This window comes from Castor canadensis, chromosome 8 (genome assembly GCF_047511655.1).
Source record: "Castor canadensis chromosome 8, mCasCan1.hap1v2, whole genome shotgun sequence".
Taxonomy (NCBI): Eukaryota; Metazoa; Chordata; class Mammalia; order Rodentia; family Castoridae; genus Castor; species Castor canadensis.
This window is the reverse complement of record NC_133393.1, coordinates 109229002-109254069: the sequence shown is the minus strand read 5'-3', so window position 1 is coordinate 109254069 and position 25068 is coordinate 109229002. Positions and strand designations below refer to the sequence as shown.

Genomic DNA, 25068 nt, shown 5'->3' with positions numbered 1-25068 from the left:
CACTTTATAAATTCTGGGTGTTAATCCTTTATCCAATGAATAGATGACAAAGATTTTCTCTGTAGGTTGTCTGTTGATTTGGATGATTGTTTCCTTTGCTGTACAGAAGCTTTTTAATTTGATGTAATTCCATTTGTTAATTCTTGCTCTTATTTCCTGAGCAATTGGAGTCTGATTCATAAAACCATTACATATGAGTATATCTTCAAGCTTTTTCCCTATGTTTTCCTGTAGTAGTTTCAAAATTTCAGGTCTTACATTAAGACCCTTGTGTTGGGAGCCATGGGCCACAATCTGACAGGGTCGTTAGGAGGATCCAGACAAGGTTGGAGGCTGCAGGTGGACCACGTCTCTTACTGGGGTTTTTGAGGGAACATGGAGTAGCTTCCTTTGTCTGGAGAAAAGAGATATTAATAACCTGAAGGTATTTGTTTAGTATGAGCAAGACAGAAAGGTTAGGAACAGGGCAACATGTCCTTGACAACCAAGGTCCAGGTTTTTTGTACATGAAACTAGGTGAAACTAGGGAGGTCTGGGTTTTGTTTATGAAACCAGGGAGGTTGGAGTGAGGACATTGTTTCCCAGGCATAGCAGTTCTTCCTGCTTTGTACTGCTTATAAGCCTGACGCAAAAATAAAAATTTGCCAGTTGGTCATCAGCCTTGTGGTCCTCTTGATTTGTGTCTTGTCTGTTCATTCCTTTACTAAGCCTTTTTGGGTCAAGAACCTCTGCGATCCTGGCACATGGCGCCTGAACAGGTACTCAAACAGAGGCTCAAGGTAAGGAAGGTTCTGGTGGCACATGCATATGTTTTAGTCTCAATATTGAGAGAAATGGGGCAACAAGGAAGTAGAGAGCGGGCTTTCTTTACAGAAATTTTGTTTCAGTATTGTGTAGTCAAGGATGTAAAGTGTCTAAAAGTCAGCTTGAAACCATTTTTTGTCTCATGTCCAAGAAGTGTGTCCATGGTTTCCTGATGAGGGAACCATCAATTTAAAAACTTGGGAAAGGGTTAGTCAAAGATTAAAAGATCATTATATTAGTGAGGGACCTACTTGTGTCCCAGTAGATGACTTTTCCTTATGGAATTTAATTAGGAATTGTCTTGATCCACATCATGAGGTCACAACTATTTCCTCATCTAAAGTTGAGATCTCAAAGCAGGAGGTAGATGTTCAGACTTCCCCATTTGTGTCTCTTTTGGAATTAAATTTGCTACCTCCAGACGAGTTCCCCAATCTTCCTCATGATGAGGACTCTGATGCGGAAGCTTTGTCTCAGGAGGAGGAGGAATTGGAGGAACAGGCAGCACAATATCATCACCATTCCCCCCAATTGCTAAAATTACTCAAGTCCTTGTTTATTTCAAAACCTGCAGTCTCCTCCGCCTCTTCTAAATCACCTCAAGTTTTTCCTGTCACCAGCAGTGGCTCAAACAGTAGTTTGTCCCCTTTGCAGTAGGCTATGAGAGGCTAGACAGATTGGAGAGAATATGAGAGTTTCATTGTTTTCTGGTGAGAGTGCAAAATGATCAGAAGGTTTATGAGGCTCTCCCTTTTAAGACGCTTAAGGAACTAAAGACGGCGGTGGCACAGTATAGGGCCACCGCACCTTTTACCTTGGGGATTATAGAGGCTCTTGTTCATGAGCCCTTGCCACCCTCAGATTGGAAGACAAATAGCTAAAGCATGCCTCTCAGGAGGTGACTACCTGTTGTGGAAGTCAGACTTTCAAGATCGATGTTCGGATCAGGCAGATAGGAACCGTGGCACACAGCACCCTTATACTGCTGACCAGGGGAGGGTCAATGGGGAAGTGTGCAGCAACAATTAAATTTCTCTGGAGAATATTAGGGACAGGTTAATACCTTGGCTGAGCAGGCTTGGAGAAGGCTCCCCTCTTCAGATTTAAAAACAGAGGAGCTTGGTAAAATCAAGCAGGGGCCAGAAGAACCTTATCAGGACTTCATACCCTAGCTGTTACAAGCCGTGGATAGATTGGTAGTTGACGGAGAGGCAGGAATGATTTTAGTGAAACAGTTGGCTTTTGAGAATGCCAGTGCAGCTTATCAAATGACCATCCGCCCTTATTAAAAGAGGGGAATCTTGACAGACTACATTCAGATCTGTGCTGATACAGGACCTTCCTATTTACAAGGAGTGGCCATCGCCGCTGCCGTGAAGGGAATGACACCTCCTCAGCTGTGGAAAGCCATACAACAAAATGGTCAGCGGCCCCGAGGGAATTGTTTTGTTTGCAGGAAGCTAGGACACTTTGCTAAACAGTGTATACAGAGTCAGGAGCAACAACAACAGAGATCTATGCCTTAGGCAACTGCAAATAGTGTGCAGCCTTCACCCGCACTTTGTCCAAAGTGCCATAGAGGGCAGCACTGGGCTAATCAGTGCCGCTGGATTTACCATCGATGGCCAGCCCATTAACCCCACTCAGGAAAATCAACCACAGGGAAACTACTGAAGGGGCCCAGCTGCCAGGCCCCTACAAACAATGGTAGCCATGACTTTCAAGCCAGCTCAGAATCCAAACAGAGGGTTTCAAATCTTCAATGAGCCACCCCAGGGAGCACCAGATTGGACCTCAGTCCCTCCACCAGAATCGTATTGACCCCTGAAATGGGGGCCCAAGCTATCCCTACTGGGATTTATGGGCCACTGCCCGCAGGCAGTGTGGGGTTGTGTTGGACCTTCATGTTTTCCCTGGAGTTATAGACTCTGATTTCCAGGGAGAAATTAGGGTCATGGCTCCTACTCTTAAAACTATCCTGACTCTTACTCCAAAACAAAAAATAGCACAATTGATCTTAATCCCTTATCTTTTGGGCTACCAAGTTCCTAACAGAACAGTCCCGTGGTACCAAAGGTTTTGGATCATTGGATAGGGCTAATTGGATTCAACAAATTGGACAAAATAGACCAGAACTAGAACTTAAAATTAATGGAAAAATATTTGAAGGTCTAATTGATACCGGGGTTGATGTTTCTGTGATTTCTTTGACCTATTGGCCTGCCAGTGGGCCAATGCAACCTGCTGTTACACAGCTTTATGGTATTGGACAAAGTCAATCTCCTTACCAAAGCTCTTCACTGTTCCAGCAGGAAGAACTTCTATGCCTGGGAAACAATGTCCTTGCTCCAACCTCCCCGGTTTCATAAACAAAACCTGGACCTCCCTAGTTGTACCTTGTTTCATATACAAAAAACCTGGACCTTGGTTGTCAAGGACATGTTGCCCTGTTCCTAACCTTTCTGTCTTGCTCATATTAAACAAATACCTTCAGGTTATTAATGTCTCTTTTCTCCAGACAAAGGAAGCTACTCCATGTTCCCTCAAAAACCCCAGTAGGAGATGTGGTACATCTGCAGTCTCCAACCTTGTCTGGATCCTGCTAAGCCACAACGACCTTGTCAGATTGTGGCTCATGGCTCCCAACATCCTTGATCCATTTTGAATTAATTTTTATAGAGGTTAGAGATAGGGATCTAGTTTCAGTCTTCTACAAATCCAAATGTAGAAGACTTTCCAGCTTTCCCAATATTTGTTGAAGAGGCTGTCTTTTTTCCAATGTATGTTTTGGCTCGTTTGTTGGAAAATCAGATGGCTGTAGCTGTGTGGGCTTATTTCTGGGGCTCAATTCTATTCCATTAGTCTACATGTCCGTTTTTGTGCTGGTACCATGCTAGGTTTGGTTTCTGTGGTTTTGTAGTATAATTTGAAGTCAGGTATTTTGACACCACCATTACTCTTTTGCTCAGTATGTCTTTCACTACTTGGGGTCTTTGTACTTCCATGTTAATTTTGGGATTGAATTTTTCTGTGAAAAATGCTATTGGATTTTTATGGAAATTGCATTGAATCTGTAGATTGCTTTCAGTAGTATAGCCATTTTCTCATATTAATTCTGCTGATCCATGAACATGGCAGGTCTTTCCATCCTCTATATCTTCTTCAATTTCTTTATAGGTTTTGTAATTTTCATTGTAGAGGTCTTCCATTTCCTCAGTTATATTTATTATTAAGTATTTAATTTTTTGAGGTTATCAAGGTCTTCCTGATTTCTTTCTCACTCTGTTCATTGTTGGTGTATAGAAAAGATACTGTATTTTTTAATATTGATTTTGTGTGCTACTATTTTGCTGAAAGTGTTTGCCAGATTTAAGAGTTTTTGGTGGAGTTTTTAGGGTTTTTAAGTATAAAATTTTATCATCCTCAAATCAGGATAATATCACTTCTTCCTCTCCTATTAATATCCCTTTTATTTCTTTCTCTTGCCTTATTGCTCTGGCTAAGAATTTAAGCAGTATATTAAATAAGAGTGGAGAAAGTGGACACTTTTATCTCATTCCAGACTTTAGAGGAAATGGTTTCAATATTTCCCTGTTTAGTATGTTGGTTCTAGATTTATTGTATATGGCCTTTATTACATTGAGGTATGTTCCTTCTAGCCCTAGTTCCTTAGGGCTTTTATCGTGAAGGGATGTTGACTTTTGCCAAGGGCTTTTTCTGCATCTATTAAGGTAATCATATGATTTTTGTCCTATATTCTGTTGATGTGCTGTATTGTGTTCATTAATTTGTGAATGTTGAACCATCTTTGCATCCCTGAAATGAAATCAACTTGATCATGGTATATCATTTTTTTATTTTGGGGGTACTGGGAATTGAAGTCAGGGCTTCATGCTTGCTAGGCAGGCACTAAGAAAAGACCAAATAGAACAAAATAATTAACCAGTGTGTCAAGAGCATTTTAAGATATTTCTTAGGATTCCTGACACACGTACGTCTCTCTCTCTCTCTGTCTCTCTCTCTCCCTCTTTCTTTCTTTCTCTCTCTCTCTGTTTTTGTTTGTTTTTGTTGATACTGGGGTTTGAACTCAGGGCCTTGTACTCGTTAAGTTGAAGCCATGGCCCCAGCCCTTGATCTTTTTAATGTGTAGTTGAATTTGACTTGCAAGTATTTTATTGAGAATTTTTGCATTCATGTAAATCAAGGAGATTGATCTATAATTTCCTTTTTGTTTTGTAGTTATCCAATTTTGGTCTCAGGGTAATACTGGCTTCATAGAATGAGTATGATAGTGTTCCTTCCCTTTCTGTTTTATTGACTAGTTTGAGGAACATTGGTGTTCTTTAAAGGTGTGGTAGAATTCAGCAGTGAATCCATCTGGTCCTGGGCTTTTCTTTGTTGGGAGACTCTTTATTACTGTTTCAATTTCATTTCTTGGTATAGATCTGTTTGACTGGTTTATATCCTCTTAGTCAATTAGGTAAGTCATATGTATATAGAAATTTATCCATTTTCTGCTATTATTTTTATTGAATACATTTTCTATGTCTTTAGCTTGCACCTCTCCTTCTTCTTCTGTGCTCATGATTCATAGGTTTAGTCTTTTAATGGTATCCCAGAGGTCTTGCATGATCCATTTGCTCTTCATTTATTTGTCTTTGTCTTCATCTGAATGTTCTAGTTCATCTACCATGTCTTTAGGCCCTGATATTCTGTCTTCAATTTGATCCAGTCTACTGGACAGGCTTTCATCTGAGTTTTTTAGTTGATTATTAAGCTTTTTCCCCCAAACTTCTATATACTTATTGAATTCCTCTTTCATGTCCTATATTGCTCTTTAAATTTCATTTATTTCATTGAGTTCTCTTGGAACTCAGTCAGCTGTTTATTTGCATCCTCTTCAATTTCATTGGTCATTCATTTCTTTTTAGTGAAGAGCAATCACATTTGATTTGTATATACCTTTGCCATGTACATAGACTTGATCTTGAGGGAGGGACAGTGGGTTCTGGAGGAAGAAGGCATCAGAACAAAGAGACAAAGTTCAATAGAAGGTCCAACTACCCTGAGCAAGGGGTGTCCCTATGGGCTGGAACTCTCACTGTCCTTCCTTCCCTCACTCACAGGCCCTTCTATTTCAAACCAGACCACCCCTTCTTCTCCCTATGGACCGACCACAGGCAAGAGACCCAAACTCCTCTGTTTAGTGTCAGCTTCTAGGTGAGCACATACAAGGCACAGCCTAGGCCATTGTCCTCCTTGCTTTGACTTTTCAAGCTCCAGATAGCAAGTGGGTGCTGGGACCTGCGCCCCCAAGAGGCAGTGCAGCTCTCCTTGATCATTCTTATAATCATTTAAGAAAATTCTTTGTCTTAGATTTTATCCACTTGTTTATCCTTAGCATTTGTTACTGTGGAGTCGTTGAGTTTTGGAAGAGTCTTGTTGATTTCTTTTTCCTATGTCTTGTGTTTCTGCATTGGGATTTGCAAATCTGAAGCCAAGTCATTGGTTGAAAGTTTTAATCAGCTGTAGTCTTTCTTTTAACATAATTTCAATGTTCAGGCAGGGTTGAGGTGCTATTTCTCATCACTGGGCTAGAGGTATGACTTAGTAGCCAAGTATTCAGTCACATGTTCAGGGCACTGAGCCTGATCCCTAGCACTGCTCTGATTGAGAAAAACTGGATGGAGCCTCTTGTAAAAGAGTCAGTTGTCTGCTTCTGGACTGATTTCACTATAGAAGCTTCCCTTCCTTGTGTACTGGGAGCTGCTGCTGGCTACAGTGAGCTTACAGACTGTGAGCTAGGCAGGCTCCCACTTGCTCCATAAGCTTCCTACTTTGTGTCCCCAGGAGCAGCAAGCATCCAGGCCTAGGATTGTCCCCCAAATGTACCAGAGAGTGTGGGGAGCAAACAGAGCACTGAGTTCTGTACTACAGGGGAAGAACTGATGGACTGGGCACTCTGCTTGCTGAACTCCAAGCAGTTCACCTCTCTGTAGGACAGAAGAGGCTATGGAAATCACACAAGGATCTGGTCTTAGTAGAATTTGAGTGAGTGATGCATTTAGTTTGGGTTCAGTGAAAAATATTTATTTATGCATAAGTTATTGTTAGGCATCTTGATATAGGAGTGGTTTCCAGAAATATTTTTACTGCTACTATGCTGACCCAGAAAAGCTTCTGTGATACACAAATTTAAAACCAGACATCATATTGTGACTTGAATGTGTTCAACTGTACTAGGCACTACAAGTATGTGCACAGTGGAGGAAAAACTAATGCCTGATGCTAGATACTCTTCTGTGGAAAATTAGTTTAATTATGAGACATGAAAAATTGCAAGTGGAGGATTTGGTTCTAATTGTTGCCAAGTCAAATGGAAGTCTCTACCAGTAGGAATACACTAAATAATGGGTCATACAAAATTACCAACTCATACATTTTTGTCTGTGAGAAAAATCACATTAAACTGAAATTTCTTGGGTTTTTTTTTCCTTCTTCTAAATAACTAAGTCATTCATCACACATACAAAATACTACACTTCTTGTTACGAAATTTGGTGAGGTTAAACCATATGAAATTGCAGTTCTTAATAAACCATATGGAATTGCAGTTTAAGGTAGTCTAACATTGGTGCATTCAAAGGTTCACCCTAAGATAGCATTTAGGATGTATTCAGCTGAAGATAAAAGAAGCAAAACTCAAATTGACAAACAATAATGAATGTTATATTGACTAAACATCTTGAGAATCAAGCTTGGAAAATAGGCAGAAACTAAAAGAGGCAAAATAGAGTCAAGATCTTGTCACAGAGATAAACTACTTAGGAAGCTCCCACTAGCATTACTGCCACTGGACACTGATGCCACTCTACTGTACTCCACACTAGTGGTTACACAGTGCTAGATTGTTATATGTCTGATACCTGTACCAATCTGAGTTTTGTTCCTTTGTGCATTCTCTCAAGAGCCAAAATCAAGGCTGGAACATTAAGCTATACCACATACTCATGTTCACACTACTGGGTGATTAGACAGTGATCTAAAAAAACTTTATTGCAAATACACATAAACATGATAATAGACAAAATATATTCAAATGCTAGTGTTTTGGGGCACTTGATTTTAAAATTTACACATTTCTGTGTTTTCAATATTATCACAACATATGTTTATTGATTTAATGATTAAGAAAAATAACTTTTTAAATATAGAAAAACATAGACTTAGTATTTTATTATCCATTAAGGTCATAGATTTGGACTCGAGATGGAGTGTGGCTTGAGAAACCTGTAATCATAATGATTCACACACCTGATTTAAAAAGTAAAAAAATCGGTGGGCAACAGTGGCTCATGCCTATAATCCTAGCTACTCAGGAGACAGAGATCAGAAGAATAGCAGCTCAAAGCCAGCCTGGGCAAATGGTTTATGAAACCCTCTCTTGAAAAGACCCATCACAAAAAAGGGCTGGTGGAGTTTCTCAAGTGGTAGTGCACTGGGCTGGTAAATGGCTCAAGTGGTAAGAGTGTCTGCCTAGCTAGTATAAAGCCCTGACTTCAAACTCCAGTGCCACCAAAAACAAAAAAGTAAAAACATTTAAAGCCTACTCTACAGTTTGCCATGAACTATGCCAGGCACTGGTGGCTCACACCTGTAATCCTAGCTACTCAGTAGTCAGAGATCAGGAGGATCTTGGTTCAAAGCCAGCCTGGGCAAACAGTTCACAAGACCCTATCTCAAAAAAGCTCATCATAAAAAATGACCGGTGGAGTGGCTCAAGGTGTAGCCCCTGAATTCAAACCCCAGTACTGCAAAATAAATAAATAAATAAAAACATCAAATGGTAGTATACCTGCCTAACAAGAATGAGGTCCTGAGTTTAAACCCCAGAATCGCCAAGAAAAAAAAAAATTTACTTTAGCTGGGCGCCAGTGACTCATGCCTGTAATCCTAGCTACTCAGGAGGCTGGTATCAGGAGAATCTCAGTTCAAAGCCAGCCCCAGGCAAATAGTTCTTAAGACCCTATCTCAAAACAACTCATCACAAAAAAATGGCTGGCAGGGTGGCTGAAGAGGTAGGAGTGCATGCCTAGCAAGCATAAGGCCCTGAATTCAAACCCCAGTGCCAACAAAACAAAAAACAAAACAAAAAACCCATAAAAACATCTAAAGGTCACCTTGTAGTGTGTCGTGAACTATTTTCCAGTATTTGTATGAAAAATGTGCTTGAATAATAGATACTTTTCACCAAAATTTCAACGTGTTTTGTTTGGTACAAGTTGTCTTATTTTTGTGCTTTATAAAACATGTTTGTGTTTTTTAATGATTTGTTTTGGAAATTACTGAAAGTGAAATTGAAATGTAAAGTCCAAGTGAAAGGCTGGACTTCAGCAAACATTAATATGAGTAGAAGTATTTTTCAACATCAATAAACTCTTTTGATAAGCTAATGGGACTAAAATTAGTAATCATACATCTATTTTTCCTCCACACATATAGCAACACATTAACTGTATGTGATGACAGAATTTATTTGATTCACCCATTCAACAAATACTGCAACTGCTTCATGGGGGTCACTGTAGAAGGCAGTGCTGAGGGATACAAATGTAAGATCCGTCAGGATGCAGCGAGGAGTGGAGTGGTGAGGTGCAATGTACTAGATCTGTGCTAGGTGCAGTCAGTTACTTCTTTACTGTACAGTTGTGGGGGTCTGTTTTGTTCTGTTTTGTTTTTAGAGACACAATCTCACTATGTTGCCTAAGTAAGACTTTGACTCTGCCTCATCTTCCCAAGTAGCTGGGACTACAGGCCACTATCCCCGGCTAACTGTGCCATCTGGGTAAGAGTTACTTAACTTCAATGGGACATGTTGAAAAAATACAGCTAATAATACCTTCTTCAAATGAGGTATTAGGCTGTAGGTAAGAGGAATGGAAAAGAGCCAACAGTTACTCAGTTTGTAGTAATACATCTCAGCCCTTGAGGTAAATGCTTCACAAGCATCAACTCAAATCACAAACTCAAATGTCCATAGTGTGGTGGGGGTGGGGGTGCTAACCCTTGGGAGCACAAACATTACTTTGAAAATCCCTAGGAAGACGCTATCAGCCAGAACCCGGAAGGAAGCAGATGGCACACTCAACGGGGAAAATGGGAGAGAGTTTCACAGAGTAACTACTTAAGAGGATGCAGCAAGGTTAAAAGAAACTAATAAGAGATCCTGAAGCTCTGCAGGACAAGCAGCACCAGGAGTGTGCGGGATAAAGGAGCCATCAGTAGTAACCAACGACCAGCGAGATTGGTAACTGCTCACCTGACTCAGCTCTAGCCTTCAGTACAGACACACAGCACCTCTAAAAACCTGAAAATAAATACCTAAAAGTAAATAGCACTCCTCTCCTGACCTTGGGTCCCCACAGAGGGCCTCCCATAACCAGAAGTTGAGGAAGAGGGACCACTGATGTGATCTGTACAGGTCATCCTTGAAAGATGTGTAGAAAGGTGGAAAATGGATCTGGGAACACAAAGGAGAACATGGAGGATGGAAAGTATAGAAATGAGAAAATTCCATGTTACCTTCCGTGTGTGTACCTGTGAGATCAAAGAGCTTCAGTCCACTATATTTGTAGACTAGGACCTTCAGAGAAGGGATATTTTAGATTAAGCTTTACTTTAGTATCTGATCTGTTCTAAATTATAGTCTGGGAATAAAGAGATGAAAGTATTTGCTTGACTCTGCTTAAAGCTCATTTAGTGATTATATTGTTTAATAATGAGCACTTGTACCTCTTTTTCAATGTCTTCTCACTTACAGTCAACGTACAGTTCATCTCTGAACCAGGTATGGTGATGCATGCCTGAAATTCCAGTATTGAGGATGGAGGTAGAGGCAGGAAGACTACAAATGTGAGACTAGTCCAAGCTACACAGTGAGACCCTGTCTTAAAAAAATAGAAGTTCATCTCAAGAGCTAGGTAAGCCATCATGGGGGATGAGTTCTGAGGAGCAAGTTATTACCTCCCTTACTCCATCTTGCTATCATGGACACCACCAAAATGAAACTACTCTTGCTACTCACTCATTTTTCTGTATGCTATCTCCCTTCCAAGAAACCCTTAACCCCAGTTACATGGAACCAGAAATGGAAACACCTCAAGTAGAGTCATGAAGTCTGCACTAGAGTCTAACAATGTTGAGATTGACCTTGGAAGCAACCATGCCTATACAAAAGAACAAAGGTAGTGCTGATGGTGATATAAACCCACATAGCACATTTATTATAGTTTAGCCTCCTTGAAGTCAGGAAACACATTTATTCATCTTCATATTCACAAAGCATCTGGAAGAATGTTCTAGTTGCAGGAAGTATTTAAATGAATATTGGCTGAATCGAATTAAGAAAAATCAGCATGCTGGTGGAGTGGCTCAAGTGGCAGAGCACCTGCCTAGCAAGTGTGAGGCCCTGAGTTCAAATTCTACTACTGCCAAAAAAAAAAAAGGAAGAAAAATCAACTAAGAATCCAAATCCCTTTCTCACAGAAGAGGAAACTGAATCCTAAATAGGTCGGTAGTAGAGTAGAGCCAGTCCCAACACACATGTTTGAGACAGTTTCACTATGTAGCCCAGACTGGCTTTGAATTCTTTTTTTGTGGTACTGGGGTTTGAACTCAGGGCCTACCACATTGAGCCACTCCATTGGCCCTTTTCTGTGAAGAGTTTTTTCGAGATAGGGTCTCATGAACTATTTGCCCAGGCTGGCTTTGAAACACGATCCTCCTGATCTCTGCCTCCTGAGTAGCTAGGATTATAGGCGTGAGCCATCAGAACTGGCTAGGCTTTGAATTCTTGATCTTCCTGCCTCAACTTCCTCAATGCTAGGATTACAAGTGTGCACCACCATGCTCTTGTTTAATCACACAAATCTAAGTAAATAAGTTAAAGCAATTAGCACCAAACTATGAGTGGTAGTTTGAAAAAAATGAGTGGTAATTTGAAAAAAATAAGAAAGGAAAGAATGCATTTATTTATTATTTATTATTTTTTGGTGCTGGGATCTGAACTCAGGCTTTGCACACATTGGACAAGCATTCTCCACAGAGCTACATTCCCAGCTCCAAAATGTGCGATTTGTTGAAAAGCCTGAGTTCACTCCCAAACCTGTTGAACATTCCTTGTTTCTCAGATTCCTTGTTTCCTGTTACTGTTATTCCAATTCAGACCTTCATCATTATATACCACCAACAAATATAACCTAATCCAGTGTGCTATTTTACAATGGAAGAAAGTGCCTTGCTCCAGATTTTAGAAGAGATATATTTTGCTCCCTTTTCACAAGCCAGTCTCAGGTTTTGCCTTAAGTAGGAATGGAATTCTAATATATTGGCAAACTCTGTTGCTGCCTTCCCTTTCCTAGCTTCCTGAGTCTCTCAGGTAGTGGCTGTGATGTGGTTCTGATCAATGCAACCTAGTTGGAATTCTACTAATAGTAGATGGGAATATTTGCTTTCTTAACAAATGGCTATAAGTTTTATCCTCCCCACCCCTATTTTTCTGTCTTGAATATAAACTTAATAGAGTTAGGGAACCATATTGCAGCAAATATATAGCCAAAGCCAGCATGTGTAAGATGATGGGATAGATAGAAACAGCCTGTGCTAAGGTTCTGTTCCGGAGTATGACAGGGTTGTTGAATACTTGCAGACGTTTTTAGAAAAAGTCACATAGTTAAATATGCTATTTTAAAAAAGATTTTTAATCTTTAAAAAAAAAAAGACCAGGGAGATGTAAAATATAGCCTTCACTATTTGAAACCAAAAATGGAATGATGACCAGGAAGCAGTGAAGAGGTGTGATAGAGATGAACCCATGTGTGTTGTAATACACATGGGCATGGAAGCAACACTAGGAATCTCTCTGTATCTTTATCCCAAACTAGCAAAATCACTATGTCTTCCTTATTATTTCTTAGGTTTTCTCTTCAACAAAATTGGAGAACAAGAGGGTGGAACAGGTTCTGCCCGGAAGTGGTGGGGGAGAAGTGGCACAAACAATGTATACATGTCTCTGGAGCTTTCTCATGAGCTCTTGTTCTCCACACCTAACTGGGGGCGACTGGAAATGCAGAAAGGACAAACAATAGAAGACAGACATGAAGAAAGCTGGGGCCCGGTGTGCTGGGCGCTGAATGGAGACGCACAACAGCCTCGTTGCTTCTTTTCTCTAATAACTCTTCTTTTACTTCGCTTCTTTTCTTCTCTATTCTTTCAGGCTTTATTTCTTCACTATTTTTTAAAAACTTGCTTCTTTTCTATTCTTTGACATCTCTTTCCTTAGACTTGCACTGTCCCATGTTTTCTTTAGCCTCTCTTAACATCTTGGCCCTCAGACTTGCATTGTCCCATGTTCTTTTTAAGTCTTGGTCCTCAGACTTGCACTGTCCCATGTTTCCTCTAATCGCTAGCATAACTCAGCAGCAGCCAGCTGCATTATTCAGCGGCAGTCTCACAAGTAGCCAATCAAAAATCCCATCCAAAAACCTTCAGTCCATCCACCACCAAAAAACCTTGCATCCTCCTTCAGCGAGTCTTTTACATCCAGTGGTAAACAAGGAGGTGGAGCAACAGTTCTCAGGGAGAAGGGTGACATTGTAATAAAAGAAACCTGCAGTCCGACTTCTCTGAACATAAACAACTTAGGAAAAGCAGCAGTGCTGCATTTTGCCTCTCACTCTCTTTTGTGGCTGGGGCCATGCCAAACTCAGCCTGTAGATCATTGAGCACAACTGTGCTTATGACAAGCTCTCATAGCTTCTCATATCCACTCCCCACACACTTAAGTAAATGTAAAAATGATAAAATAAAAGGAGAAAAAATAAATAAAATAAAAAAATGGAAATTGCTACAGAGGGAAAAAAAAAAGAATGGAAATCATTGTCTTGTTTCTCATCTTGGGAAAAAATCAGCTTTTCACTATCAAATAGCTATGAGCTTTCCATCTATGAAAAAAAATTGAATGATGGAATTTTTTTTGCTAATTTAATTAGAACTAGAAAAAGAGAAAAGAAAAGCAAATATAAATATAAAAAAACCCAAGATGGTCATTTATGTCCAAAAGTAGCAGAACACAAAACGCATATCAAACTAAATTCACCCATTAAAACACAGATATTATCAGAACCAATACAATCTTGAAATTATATGTGAGCCTAACAAAGACTCACAGAGGGTTAAATATATATATATAACTTGGGCATAGATGGCGTGTGTCTGTAGTCCCAGCTATTCAGGAGGCTGAGATAGAAGTATCATTCAAGCACAGATTTCAAGCCTGGGAAGTATAACAAGACCCTGTATCAAAAAGCAAAACAAAATAACAGGGTGGAGGGGCATACAAAAAAGGTGTACCAAGAGAATATAAGCCAAAGTGAAGGTAATTTACCTGTATGAATAGCATATTAAAGAGTAAACACAGTAAGGAGTAAAAACATTAACAAAAAATAAAGTAATAATGTATCTTCTTCAAAGAAATGTTAGAATTCATTAAAAAAATACGGTAAAAGAAAAGAAATAATTGTGTAGAATCAGGTACTGTTAAAATATTGGTCATTTTCTTGAGTATTTTCCTTTGCTTTTTATCCTCCAGCTGGAAATAACTATGTATTTGCTTACATACCATAGAAAATTAACATGTAATAATTATACAGAACTGTAGTTAATGCTAAAAGCAAAAAAGGGGAAATTAGCCTTATGCCTAGAAATAATGCAACTAACATTTCATGTATATCTTTCCGGGTTTTTGTTTTTGGCAGTACTGGAGGTTGAACTCAGAGCCTTGCACTCTGCCACTTGAGCAACGCCACCAACTCTGTTTAAGTTTTTGAGATAGGGCCTCACTATGTAGCCCAGGCAGGCCTGGAACTCGTGATCCTCCTGACAGCCTGCTGAGTGCTGAGATTACAGGCATCACCACCACACCAGCCCTTCTAGATATTTCAGTGAACATGTATTATATACATTTTGGTTTTTTTAAAGTGGCATCATAATATGGGTCCCTTTTTCACTTACTGAAATAACGTAAATGTCTTTCTATGTCAACAAATATTTCTTTGTATCACTCTAATGCAAATATATTATCAACTCTGATTTATCCTAATATTTCTCAGCACATATTTTTATAAAGTTGAAATAATACCATTACCATACTAATACCATATCATTTTCCATCTTGCCTTTTGCACTTATATAAAATATTTCTCCTATTAAGATTTTTTCTAAAGGTAAATTTGAATGATCTAATAATACTGTATTTTATTTCTGTGCAAAATTTACTTACCTATTGGACTATCGTGAAATATTTAGAGTGTTCATTTATAGATGCTACAACAATCACAATATTTTGGAGTACCTTTTGTTTTTTCAGTGCTGGGGATCGAACCCAGGGCTTTGCACATGCTAGTCAACCATGCTACTCCTGAGCCACGCTCCCTCTCATTCCTAGAACACCTTTTAATGAGCCTTGGGTGCCCTAGATTCCATCAAAATTGGCCTAAATACTAGGAAGCTGCCAACCAAGCATTAATTGAAAGTCTAGTAATCAATATTTAATATTTATATAATTAGCATATTTCTCTGGATAGTCAAACTCATGATTTAATAATGTTGAATTTAATTGCTGATCATAATTTTCTTAGAATAGTTGGTCTTCCTAGGGAGGCTGTGCAAAAAGGGCATTTATTTCTGTTTTTATAAGGCTTGGGTAGCTTATTACAATGTTTAGTTATTATAGACTAGATAGTTTTTCTTTGCTTTTTTTGACATTTCGCTGGTCCAAAACTATGATTCATTGGATGGACAGTCCCCCAGTCACATCCTTCTTCCCTGACTCTCTGCTTCCCTAGTCAGTCCTAAGGACCAGCCAGGTGGTGGTAGTCCTGCAGCAGCAGGGCAGAAGGGACAGGTCTGTAATAAGATGCTGAAAGCCTCAGCACACGCCAGGCACAGGGACATGTGGAGGGCTGAGCTGAGGGAACTGGTAGAGAGAATTCTGGATCTTCAGTGAGGACAAGGAACAAAGGCAGATACCCAGAAGTCAGAGAAGCATGCTAAGAGCCAAAAAGCCTGGGAAAGAAGAATGGAGCAAAAGACAGATTTGGTGGAGTCCAGAGCCTGGGCTGGTTCAGGTACCCGGCTGGAAGTTGTTACTGCCAGGTCTATCGTTCTACTTCCATATTGCACAAGATGTGTTGGAAGGGGCAGGAGCAGAGCTGTCACCAATACACCTCTCCTCATATCTCCAACTTTCTTCCTTCTTTGGGTTCAATTGTATCAGTTTCCCTATATTAACAAATAGGACTGCTATAACGAGCAGCCACAAACCTCATTGCTTAGTGCAACATGAATTTATCGTCTCAGAGTTCTGGAGTTCGGATGTGGACTTCCATGACCTAAAATCAAGGTGTTGACAGGGCTGTGTTCCTCTCAGAAGCTTTAGGGGGAGTACCTGATTCTGTGCCTTTGCCATAAAAGTCAGCTGCAAAGAATGCCTAGAGGAATCTTTTGGCTGTTTAATGACTTACACAAATGCCTCCAAGTCTGTACCACAATAGTCCCTTTTGAAAACTAAACAGCCCCAAGTAGGGCATATTCCATAAAGCCTACTGTATTTGTGACCATAGAGTAGAATGAACAGGAAGGCCTTTCCACAGGGTAAATCCTGGGGCCATGAAGAAGGGACTAGGACCAAGAAGCTAGGCCTCCATTTCCCCACTCACCACCCTCTCTGGAGCACATACAAGATCTGCCAGGTGGGATAGCCTAGAAACTTACTCCACTACCAAGGCAGGACTCTGCAATTACTGCTCTGCAGGACTTGAGATTGCATTCAACCAGAGGCTACTTCGCATTTCCCATGCTTCTCTTTGAAAATAAATTTTGAAAAAAAGAATCAAAGCCAGGCACTGTGGTGTCCATCTGTAGTTCCAGCTACTTGATAGGCTGAGGTGGGAGGATCACTTGAGTCCAACAGATAAACAAAACTGAGAATTAACCAGTGTGTTAGTCAGCTTTCTTTCACTGTGACAAAAGTACCTGAGAGACATCAACTTAAAGTAAAAAAAGTTGTCAGGTGCCAGAGGCTCACGCCTGTAATCCCAGCTACTCAGGAGGCAAAAATCAGAGTTGGTAGCCAGCCGGGGCAAATAGTTCTGATACCCTATCTCAAAAATACCCAGCACAAAAAGTTGAGCTGGTGGAGTGGCTCAAGGTGAAGGCCCTGGGTGCAAGCCCAAGAACCGCAAAAAAAAGAGCAAAGGTTTATTTAGGCTCGCAGTTTCAGAAGTTTCAGTCTATGGTCAGCTGGTCCCATTGCTTTTAGGCCTGTGGTGGGGCAGAGCATCATGGCAGAGAGCACATGCTGTAGCAAAGAGAGAGGAAGGGGCTGAGAACAAGATACATCCTTGAAGAGCGCACCCTCAGTAACCTGCTTCCTCCAACTAGGCCCCACCTCCTGAAGTTCCCCTCCCCCACCCACTAAGCTATGAATCCATCAGTGGATTAAATCACTGATGAGGTCAGAGCCCTGGTGATCCAATTGCCACCCAAACGCCCCACCTCTGAACGTTACAGCACTGGGAACCAAACCTTTAACATATGAGCTTTGGAGGGGGTGGGGGACTTTTAAGATCCAAACCATAACAACCAGAGACTAGACTATGATCTGGATGCAGAAAATTGATGGAACTTTGGTGACTATTTACCACCAAAGAGGAAATACGTGTGTGGGCAGAAAGGAAGGTACACATGGATACTTGGCTGACTAGAAGAGCAAAATGGTCCAGAGACTGTCAGCTGACCCTCAGTATTTCCTCTCTTCTTTCTTAGTGTTAAAAGATCTATAGGAACCAGGCACAGTGGTCCATGTGTCTAGCTGGACTCAGGAGGCTGAGGCTGGAGGACCATTTGACCCTAGGAGTTTGAGGGTCAAGCCTAGGAAACACAGTGAGAACCTGTCTCAAAACAACAACAAACCTGTAGCTTGCCATGTGGCTGCCCAGAAAGGCAGTAGATTTGCTCAGGTAGATTATTCATATGATGACGATCTGGACAATGGGGTCTGAGTGGAAGTGATGCTAACAACTTCTTGGTTGCATTCATAAAAGGGAATGGCATAGCCCCTCCTGCCTTCCCTTCTTTCTCATCAAAATATGATACAATATTGCCATCTGAGACCATGAAGACCAAGAGACTCCCATAAGTGGATCAGCAAGATAGAAGGAACTTGGGCCTCTGACCTGGGGCAGTGCTATGCCAGACTTTTATCTGAAAGAGAAATATCTTTTCATCTATAAGTTGAGTATTTTTTAGGTCACCCTTCATGTGGCTTGACTCTATAGCTTAACTTTCACAATCATGTTGAGTTTAAGATGCTTAAAAAAGTTTCTTATGAAGTGTCAAACACATACAAAAATAGAAAGGTTAGTATTGTAATTTCATGTGCACCCACTTTCAGCTTTATCTAATTTCAGCTATACCCACACCAGATCCCCTACCTCCACTGGAGTATTCTGAAGCAAATCACAAATATCATACTATTTCTTCTATAAATCTTTCAGCATGTATATCTAAAAGATAAGTATTCTTTAAAAAGTAAGCATTTGAAATGCTTATAAGAAAAAACAATCTAGGGCCAGGTGTGGTGGCATATGCCTGTAATCCCAACTCATCAGGAGGCTCAGGGTTTGAGGCCAGAAAAAAACTTGGTGAGATCTTATCTCAACAAACAAGTCGGGCATGATGGCCACACTGTAATCCCAGCTACATGAGAGGCAGATGTAAAAGGATCATGGTCTGAGGCCAGCCCTGGGCAAAAACCTAAGATCCTATCTGAAAAAAAAAACTAGCTGGGCTCCAGTGGCTCACATCTATAATCCTAGCTACTCGGGAGGATCACAGTTCGAACCAGCCTAGGCAAATACAGTTCCTCAAGACCCTATCTAGAAACACCCTTCCACTGGTGGAGTGGCTCAAGCCCCAGTACCACAATAAATAAATAAATAGAATGGAAAACTAAAGCAAAAAAGAACTGAGGGCATGGCTTAAGTGTAGCGCTCCTGCCTAACAAGCTTGAGGCCTGGAGTATAAAACCCAGTCCCACCAAACAAACAAATGATCAAACAAAAAGCTAGCTACCTAATAACTGAGCTTATCTCAGCTCAGAGATAAGCTTCTAGTCTGAAGATGCTGCTTTGAAAGGCATCCTCGCATGGATGGTGTTAGAAAAAAAGTCAGTGGTGGTCCACTTCAAGGCAAGGCATTTAACTCTGGCCACGTGTTTGGGTCAGCTTGTGGATGTTTGGGGGAGGGCCAACTGATAAGGGAACTTAAACTGGGAGAGGTAGATCATCATAGAATGAGGAAACAGGTAAAAACTATGTACCTGCCAGAAAGCACATATCATAGGGAGATCTTTCCACCACAAAGGGAGGTGGATACCACTTAAAGCCTGCTTCTAAAATTTAACCAATCCCAAGAGAGGCATACTTTAAAATAACCCAATAGGAAATTTAGGGGATTTACAGGAAAGAATGTACACCCTGTAGGACTCAGCCAGTGAGGAACTGAGGGGAGGGACTTGCACATTAGACAATATAATGCTTCTTGTAACATCTTTGGATGTGTCTGCTCACCAGGCACCCAATCTTGCAAGATCACCATTAAAGTCTCGCTTTCCCTATACTTCACATTCCTCTGAGTCCATTCTTTGAGTTTGAACAGGTGAGTATATTTCTCACAAATAGTATTTAAAGCCTTGGTAAGAAGTGAGATACAGGAAAAGTGGTTCCCTTGGTTGAAAGCAGCAGAATGACATCAGTTTGGATAGGCAAAAGTTTCTTGGAAAGAGCAGGGAAACAAAAAAGACAGGATAGATGTTCAAGGGGTAGGAAGATTTCATGGACATTGTCCCCACAACCTCAAATCCATTCCTCATCTTGATTTGCACTAGGGACAACCATTCTCGGTTCTAAAATCATTTTCTATGTGTCAGTGACTTGGGTGGGGATGGTCGTGTATCTCAACCATTGCTGAGACCCAAGGGAATTTTTGCTGGGGCTTCTCACTTCTTTAGGAACTACTTGTATATGCCTGGATGATAAGTTGTGATGGAATGTGCTGGAACCACTGCAGCCATCTTGTGATCATGAAAGATTTCTAGAACCATTCAAGGGTCTTGGTGCAGAGATTAGGGATGAGGCAACTACGAGTAGAAACCTGGTTTTTATAACATGCTCTGTGTTGCAGTTCCAATCCTCTCTTAAAGTAAGCCTTCACACTGGACCTTTGAGTCAGCAACTTGCCTATGTTAAATTATTTTAAGAAGGCTTTTCTGTCACTTGCAATACAAAGGATTCTGGCTTTATAGAGTAGAACAAGGGCTCGTTATTTTTCAAGAACTTGGGGAACCCAGTGCCCATCTGCATGGGCAGATCCTCTGTCCGCATAAGGAAACTAACTACATGTTTTCTCCCACCTAAATATATTTCCTTGGTGCTTATTAGCAGTAAACATATAGTGCTCTTTGACAACTTTCCTGCAAGCTTTCTCTAATGGCTTATGGTTTCTACAAGTACTGCCTAGTTGCTAGGATAGTGGTGGTGCTTACAGATCTGGGGAAGTAGCAGATGTGGAAACAGTCTCTGTGAAACAGAGCATTGTGGGTAGAAAAATGCAGTGAGTTGTGTATAGATTCCGCTTTGGTTATAGGACAGACTTAATTGTTCTCTGTAGATGCACAGCGTGGAGGTATTGGGTCTAATACTTAGTTAATGCATCCAACAGGTAGACAAGAGGATGAGAAAGTATACCTTTTTGACCATTTCCTTCAAAACAGCAGTGAAAACTGGTGTGTGGATAGTTCTTAGAGGTATTTCTTTGATAAAATGTTGGGGGAGGGGAAGTGGATAGTGATAACAGAGGGGTAGAGCAGACAAAATATACCGTATTGATGAGGGATGAGCTTAGCCTTCAGGTTGAGTTGAAGTCATGGGGCCATCACCACCTCAATGTGTGTTCGTTTTACAGCACTGACACACTTAAACCAATCAGGACAGGATGTGGGTTTGTCAAAGGATGATTACTAAAGTTACCCCTGCCAGCAGCGCCCAGTAGCTCACACCTGTAATCCTACTAGATTAGGAGGCAGAGATCAGGAGGATCAAGGTTTGAAGCCAGCCCCAGGCAAATAAGCCAGCCCTGAACAAATAGTTCTGGTGGAGTGGCTCAAGTGGTAAGACCACCTACTTCGCAAGCATGAGGCCCTGAGTTCAAACCCCAGTACCACCACACACACACACACACACACACACACAAGAGTAAGAAAATCAAACATCTTCTTTGGTATGATAATGATAATGGTATTAGTCTCCACATTTGCCAGGAAAGCTGCCAATGGAGAGGACAACTCTTAGAAAAAAGAGACCAAAATATCTTAAGTGGTAGGAAGAACTCCCAGCAGCAACAGTACAGAGTCCCCTGCTGGCAAAAGACAGCATAAAACATTCACAGAAAAGCTGTCAAATAATGATGTGGTCAGAACTGGAAGGTTTAAAGTTGACAAGGCGGATTATATTTATTGTTACTCTTGCAAGAGGAGAAGCTGAGGGTTTCCAGAACTGGAAGGCCTTGATGGGTCCTGAAAGACAGGCACACATATTTACCTAGCTGGCACAAATGAAGACTACAAGTGACCACAGGAAGAGGAGGCGAAGAATCCCTGTGGAAGTAAAGCTAGCAGCCAAATCACAAATGAGACAGTTACAAGGGTTGGCTCGTGGAGGATAAATGAATTGAATCTCATGGAAATGGCAGTGCGGCTCTGAGAGGCAAGTTTGGCCAACCATTTCTCCCCGGCAATTTTTGACAAGGAAGCCTATGGAAATTCCTGGCCAGAACCTAAAGAGCATATAATAACCCCCCCCCTCCGGCTTATTTATAGAAAAGTTAAAGAGATATGGCTTCGTGACATCTATGGGACCTCAAAGATGTCACTATTTGAAATTGCCACCTGCTGCTATGGACCCCAAACTCTTTTACCTCACTCAGACATTCTGCTTCCTAAAGACAAGGACAACATGGTTTTTGTTGCTGTTGTTTTGTTTTATTTGTTTGTTTATTTTTTTTAAGTCATTTCAAGCTGGCAGTGGTGTTGTATGTCTGTAATCCCAGCACTCAGGAGGCTGATGCAGTATGATCATGAGTTCTAGGCCAGCCTGGGCTACATAGCAAGACCCTGTCTCAGAAAATAACTAAATAAGTAAATCTTTGCAATTCTGATCCTCTGTAGCACAATTCCTATCTTATAAGAGATGCTGAATCCATATATGGAAGCAAACAAAAGAATCATTAAATCAGGCTTGTAGGAGGCCTGTAATTTGGTGAGGCTTCAGGAGGGTGGTTTACTTATATATTCATTTACCTCTTCTTATGTGATCTTCCACAAAGAATTTGAAAAAACTTATGATAATACATACAACCAAATGAAAAATATGAATAATAACTAAAGCCAGTATCACAAGAACCATGCATCAGGCAAAAACAGGTTAGTGGAGTAGAACATGATGTACAAGCAGTAAACAGCATCTAGTTATCTAAGCTGAGCTACAGATTTGGATGAGGTTTTTTTTTTTTCATTGTTGTGCTGGAACTGAGGCCCATAGGAGAAGGGGACCAGGAACTACAGAAAAGGTTAGATCAAGAAGAATTAACCTAGAAGGTAACACACACGCACAGGAAATTAATGTGAGTCAACTCCCTGTATAGCTATCTTTATCTCAACTAGCAAAACCCTTGTTCCTTCCTATTATTGCTTATACTCTCTCCTCAACAAAATTAGAGATAAGGGCAAAATAGTTTCTGCTGGGTATTGAGGGGGGGGAGAGGGAGGGGGCAGAGTGGATGGTAAGGGAGGGGGTGGGGGGCAGGGGGGAGAAATGACCCAAGCATTGTATGCACATATGAATAATAAAAAAAGGTTGTTGTGCTGGATAGGGGAACATTGTAGCATTTACAAAAGTTCTTACATTACATCAAATATATCATACTTGAATTCACCCTCTCCGATGGATTGAGTTTTCTACTGAAAGAAATGAAGGCCTAACATGATTCTCTTGACTGTGAAGGCAAAAGATTCTAATTTCTCAAGCAAGCTTTTATTGGAAATGGACTCTAAAAAAAATGTCTGATATGGGACTTTATATCCAGGGCATTGAGGGATGTGATAAATGATAGTGTTACAGCAAATCCAATAGAACTTTCCTAGAGCTCAATATAGATAGTGCAGCTCATTAGAGACAGTTTTATTAGGTATCAAGGAAATCAACATTGTTGGACTGGCAAAGTGGCTCAAGCAGTAAGAGCTCTCCAGTGCCACAAAAAAAAGGTTCTTGTGGGAGCACCCTCAACAGAAAGGTAGTTACCAAGGATTGGGGAGAAGGAAAAATGATATCTAATAGGCATAGGATTTCATGTTGCAAGATGAACAATTTCTAGAGATCTGTTGCACAGCAATATACTTAATACTACTGAACACTTCCAAATAAGTTGGCAAATTTAAGTTTTCACACACACACACACACACACACACACACACATTCACCGTAAAAAAGAAAAAGAAAACCAGGAGCTGGTGGCTCATACCTGTAATCCTAGCTACTTGGGAGGCTGAGATCAGGAGGATCAAGGCTCGAGGCCAGCCTGGGCAAATAGTAGATCTCATCTCCAAAATCACCAGAGCAAAATGGACTGGAGGTGTGGCTCAAGGAGTAGAGCAGGTGCAAAACTCTTACTTCAAGCCTCAGTCCCATCAAAAAAACAAAAAAGAAGAAGGTGAAGAGGAAGAAAGGGAAAAAACACAGTCCTACTTGAGGCCCTGATGGAGTTGCCTGATTTACCAGGAGTCAGATCTGTAAGAGTAGACATTCTGATTCTGCTAAGACGTTAAAATGCAGCTTATGTGTAAGATCCAATAGCTGGGAGTTAATACTGTGCTCGGGTAGCCTAACCTGGAGTCATTGTTGTCCAAGGCTAAAGGTAGTAGAGATGCAAGTTAAACCAAACAGGAACTACTAACTCTATGCTTTATTTATTTAAGATTTAAAGTTATGCCCATTTAATTCCAAGAAGAATATGGAGGCAGTTAACCATCTAATACTGTTGAATTTTTTCCTATTAGTTTATAGTAGTGCATCTGTATTGACACTCCATGTAATATTGTCCCAGAAATCTTCACTCTGCTATATATTAAAGAAAAAAAATAGGCATAAAGTTTAAATGGAATGTTTAACCAAACATAGATGGGTCCATGTTTTGGAGAAAGTCATTTAGAACACACTTTGAAATTTTTGGGGGTGTGGGTTTGGTGTACTGGGGTTTGAACTCAGGACCTACACCTTGAGTCATTCCACCAGCTCTTTTTTTTTCCTGTGGTACTGGGGCTTGAACTCAGGGTCTTCATGTTGAGTCACTCCACTAGCCCTATTTTTGTGAAGGGGTTTTTGAGATAAGGTCACACGAATTATTGGTCTGGGCTGGCTTGGAACCGAAATCTTCCTGATCTCTGCCTCCTGAGTAGCTAGGATTACAGGCGTGAGCCACTGGCACCTGTCAGACTTTGAATAATTTTGGTAGCAGAAAGTCTTCACCTGCTGCTTTATTTAACTTGAGCCTTCATTACAAATGAATCGTATGAGGAGATCCTCCAGGGTGTCCCCCCACCATTAAGGAACCACAAATCTCAATGCATCCTTAGGATGATAATTGCAGAAAGAAAGGGAGGCCTCCCAGTTGTCAACTGAAATCTGATCTTATTTGTGCTTGCCATAAATAAGTATGTCCCAGATCTAACTTCATTATTGGTTGCAGCAATAAAAACTCAGGCCTCCCAGAGTGCCCGTGAAATTGAATTTTAGACAGTGGCTTTCCATCTGATCCTTCTGTGTTCCTTTGGCTTGTCACTGATACCAATCCAATAACATTTGATTAGAATTCTGAACTCTCAGGGTCCAACTCCATCTGCCTCCCAGGTGGATGTCCAGAGAGTGTTCCTTGGGCCCTTCTCCTCCAGAGGGTCGGCCAGAAATTGCACTCAAGGACCCCAGTTCATCTTCTGTTCTCCAGCCTCCTGGAGTGAGCTTGGCAGATAGTGATAATTGTTCTCCCAACTGTTCCTTCAAAAGAACTGTAAGCTTTTTTATTTTTCTTAATTTT

General features: G+C 40.8%; 1 long non-coding RNA gene across 5 annotated transcripts in view; it reads left to right on the top strand.

Moving 5' to 3' along the window:
- The first annotated feature begins 653 nt into the window (after positions 1–653).
- Positions 654–25068, top strand: part of LOC141425796 (uncharacterized) — a 56560-nt gene continuing 32145 nt past the window's right edge. The window contains exons 1-4 of one of the 5 annotated variants that reach the window (XR_012450902.1): positions 661–779; positions 9546–9649; positions 9909–10111; positions 10625–10784. This is a non-coding gene — a long non-coding RNA (uncharacterized lncRNA). Of the gene's footprint in view, positions 780–9545; positions 9650–9904; positions 10112–10624; positions 10785–25068 lie in introns of all 5 variants that reach the window. The other 4 variants (XR_012450898.1, XR_012450900.1, XR_012450901.1 and 1 more) reach the window with 4 other exon arrangements.